The 5,000-nt window shown below is 50.9% G+C and overlaps 1 protein-coding gene across 1 annotated transcript in view; it reads left to right on the top strand.

Moving 5' to 3' along the window:
* The window catches only part of LOC115365039 (regulator of G-protein signaling 3-like), a 23,627-nt gene that overhangs the window by 2,755 nt on the left and 15,872 nt on the right, over nucleotides 1–5,000 (top strand). The window lies entirely within an intron of this gene.

Below are 5,000 nucleotides of genomic sequence, written 5' to 3'. Positions count from 1 at the left end.
GTGACAACATGAGGAGCAACATTAGGAGCAACACGGTGACAACATGAGGAGCAACACGGTGACAACATGAGGAGCAACACAAGGAGCAACACGGTGACAACATGAGGAGCAACACGGTGACAACATGAGGAGCAACACAAGGAGCAACACGGTGACAACATGAGGAGCAACACGGTGACAACATGAGGAGCAACACAAGGAGCAACACGGTGACAACATGAGGAGCAACATTAGGAGCAACACGGTGACAACATGAGGAGCAACACAAGGAGCAACACGGTGACAACATGAGGAGCAACACGGTGACAACATGAGGAGCAACACAAGGAGCAACACGGTGACAACATGAGGAGCAACACGGTGACAACATGAGGAGCAACACAAGGAGCAACACGGTGACAACATGAGGAGCAACATTAGGAGCAACACGGTGACAACATGAGGAGCAACACAAGGAGCAACACGGTGACAACATGAGGAGCAACACGGTGACAACATGAGGAGCAACACAAGGAGCAACACGGTGACAACATGAGGAGCAACATGGTGACAACATGAGGAGCAACACAGTGACAACATGAGGAGCAACATGAGGAGCAACATTAGGAGCAACACGGTGACAACATGAGGAGCAACATTAGGAGCAACACGGTGACAACATGAGGAGCAACACGGTGACAACATGAGGAGCAACACAAGGAGCAACACGGTGACAACATTAGGAGCAACACGGTGACAACATGAGGAGCAACACAAGGAGCAACACGGTGACAACATGAGGAGCAACACGGTGACAACATGAGCAGCAACACAAGGAGCAACACGGTGACAACATGAGGAGCAACATTAGGAGCAACACGGTGACAACATGAGGAGCAACACGGTGACAACATGAGCAGCAACACAAGGAGCAACACGGTGACAACATGAGGAGCAACACGGTGACAACATGAGGAGCAACACAAGGAGCAACACGGTGACAACATGAGGAGCAACACGGTGACAACATGAGCAGCAACACAAGGAGCAACACGGTGACAACATGAGGAGCAACACAAGGAGCAACACGGTGACAACATGAGGAGCAACACGGTGACAACATGAGGAGCAACACAAGGAGCAACACGGTGACAACATGAGGAGCAACATGGTGACAACATGAGGAGCAACACAGTGACAACATGAGGAGCAACATGAGGAGCAACATTAGGAGCAACACGGTGACAACATGAGGAGCAACATTAGGAGCAACACGGTGACAACATGAGGAGCAACACGGTGACAACATGAGGAGCAACACAAGGAGCAACACGGTGACAACATGAGGAGCAACACGGTGACAACATGAGGAGCAACACAAGGAGCAACACGGTGACAACATGAGGAGCAACACGGTGACAACATGAGCAGCAACACAAGGAGCAACACGGTGACAACATGAGGAGCAACATTAGGAGCAACACGGTGACAACATGAGGAGCAACACAAGGAGCAACACGGTGACAACATGAGGAGCAACACGGTGACAACATGAGGAGCAACACAGTGACAACATGAGGAGCAACATGAGGAGCAACATTAGGAGCAACACGGTGACAACATGAGGAGCAACACGGTGACAACATGAGGAGCAACACGGTGACAACATGAGGAGCAACACAAGGAGCAACACGGTGACAACATGAGGAGCAACACGGTGACAACATGAGGAGCAACACAAGGAGCAACACGGTGACAACATGAGGAGCAACACAAGGAGCAACACGGTGACAACATGAGGAGCAACACAAGGAGCAACACGGTGACAACATGAGGAGCAACATTAGGAGCAACACGGTGACAACATGAGGAGCAACACAAGGAGCAACACGGTGACAACATGAGGAGCAACATTAGGAGCAACACGGTGACAACATGAGGAGCAACACAAGGAGCAACACGGTGACAACATGAGGAGCAACACGGTGACAACATGAGGAGCAACACAAGGAGCAACACGGTGACAACATGAGGAGCAACATGGTGACAACATGAGGAGCAACACAGTGACAACATGAGGAGCAACATGAGGAGCAACATTAGGAGCAACACGGTGACAACATGAGGAGCAACATTAGGAGCAACACGGTGACAACATGAGGAGCAACACGGTGACAACATGAGGAGCAACACAAGGAGCAACACGGTGACAACATGAGGAGCAACACGGTGACAACATGAGGAGCAACACAAGGAGCAACACGGTGACAACATGAGGAGCAACACGGTGACAACATGAGCAGCAACACAAGGAGCAACACGGTGACAACATGAGGAGCAACATTAGGAGCAACACGGTGACAACATGAGGAGCAACACAAGGAGCAACACGGTGACAACATGAGGAGCAACACGGTGACAACATGAGGAGCAACACAAGGAGCAACACGGTGACAACATGAGGAGCAACACGGTGACAACATGAGGAGCAACACAAGGAGCAACACGGTGACAACATGAGGAGCAACATTAGGAGCAACACGGTGACAACATGAGGAGCAACACAAGGAGCAACACGGTGACAACATGAGGAGCAACACGGTGACAACATGAGGAGCAACACAAGGAGCAACACGGTGACAACATGAGGAGCAACATGGTGACAACATGAGGAGCAACACAGTGACAACATGAGGAGCAACATGAGGAGCAACATTAGGAGCAACACGGTGACAACATGAGGAGCAACATTAGGAGCAACACGGTGACAACATGAGGAGCAACACGGTGACAACATGAGGAGCAACACAAGGAGCAACACGGTGACAACATTAGGAGCAACACGGTGACAACATGAGGAGCAACACAAGGAGCAACACGGTGACAACATGAGGAGCAACACGGTGACAACATGAGCAGCAACACAAGGAGCAACACGGTGACAACATGAGGAGCAACATTAGGAGCAACACGGTGACAACATGAGGAGCAACACAAGGAGCAACACGGTGACAACATGAGGAGCAACACGGTGACAACATGAGGAGCAACACAAGGAGCAACACGGTGACAACATGAGGAGCAACACGGTGACAACATGAGCAGCAACACAAGGAGCAACACGGTGACAACATGAGGAGCAACACAAGGAGCAACACGGTGACAACATGAGGAGCAACACGGTGACAACATGAGGAGCAACACAAGGAGCAACACGGTGACAACATGAGGAGCAACATGGTGACAACATGAGGAGCAACACAGTGACAACATGAGGAGCAACATGAGGAGCAACATTAGGAGCAACACGGTGACAACATGAGGAGCAACATTAGGAGCAACACGGTGACAACATGAGGAGCAACACGGTGACAACATGAGGAGCAACACAAGGAGCAACATGGTGACAACATGAGGAGCAACACGGTGACAACATGAGGAGCAACACAAGGAGCAACACGGTGACAACATGAGGAGCAACACGGTGACAACATGAGCAGCAACACAAGGAGCAACACGGTGACAACATGAGGAGCAACATTAGGAGCAACACGGTGACAACATGAGGAGCAACACAAGGAGCAACACGGTGACAACATGAGGAGCAACACAAGGAGCAACACGGTGACAACATGAGGAGCAACATGGTGACAACATGAGGAGCAACACAGTGACAACATGAGGAGCAACATGAGGAGCAACATTAGGAGCAACACGGTGACAACATGAGGAGCAACATTAGGAGCAACACGGTGACAACATGAGGAGCAACACGGTGACAACATGAGGAGCAACACAAGGAGCAACACGGTGACAACATGAGGAGCAACACGGTGACAACATGAGGAGCAACACAAGGAGCAACACGGTGACAACATGAGGAGCAACATTAGGAGCAACACGGTGACAACATGAGGAGCAACACAAGGAGCAACACGGTGACAACATGAGGAGCAACACGGTGACAACATGAGGAGCAACACAGTGACAACATGAGGAGCAACATGAGGAGCAACATTAGGAGCAACACGGTGACAACATGAGGAGCAACACGGTGACAACATGAGGAGCAACACGGTGACAACATGAGGAGCAACACAAGGAGCAACACGGTGACAACATGAGGAGCAACACAGTGACAACATGAGGAGCAACACAAGGAGCAACACGGTGACAACATGAGGAGCAACACAAGGAGCAACACGGTGACAACATGAGGAGCAACACAAGGAGCAACACGGTGACAACATGAGGAGCAACATTAGGAGCAACACGGTGACAACATGAGGAGCAACACAAGGAGCAACACGGTGACAACATGAGGAGCAACATTAGGAGCAACACGATGACAACATGAGGAGCAACACAAGGAGCAACACGGTGACAACATGAGGAGCAACACGGTGACAACATGAGGAGCAACATTAGGAGCAACACGGTGACAACATGAGGAGCAACACGGTGACAACATGAGGAGCAACATGAGGAGCAACATGAGGAGCAACACGGTGACAACATGAGGAGCAACATGAGGAGCAGCACGATGACAACATGAGGAGCAACACGATGATTTCTGCTGGTTTCAGGTTGCAGGTTGCGGGTTGCTGGTTGCTGGCTTCGTGTTTCAGGTTGCTGGTTGCTGGATTCGTGTTTCAGGTTGCTGGTTGCGGGTTGCTGGATGCTGGATTCGTGTTTCAGGTTGCAGGTTGCGGGTTGCTGGTTGCTGGCTTCGTGTTTCAGGCTGCGGGTTGCGGGTTGCTTGTTTCGTGTTTCAGGTTGCGGGTTGCGGGTTGCTGGTTGCTGGCTTCATGTTTCAGGTTGCTGGTTGCTGGATTCGTGTTTCAGGTTGCTGGTTGCGGGTTGCTGGATGCTGGATTCGTGTTTCAGGTTGCAGGTTGCGGGTTGCTGGTTGCTGGCTTCGTGTTTCAGGTTGCGGGTTGCTGGTTGCTTGTTTCGTGTTTCAGGTTGCGGGTTGCTGGTTGCTGGTTGCTGGCTTCGTGTTTCAGGTCGCTGGATTCGTG

The sequence above is a fragment of the Myripristis murdjan genome, chromosome 9, assembly GCF_902150065.1.
Source record: "Myripristis murdjan chromosome 9, fMyrMur1.1, whole genome shotgun sequence".
Taxonomy (NCBI): domain Eukaryota; kingdom Metazoa; phylum Chordata; class Actinopteri; order Holocentriformes; family Holocentridae; genus Myripristis; species Myripristis murdjan.
This window is presented reverse-complemented; position numbering and strand designations above follow the sequence as displayed.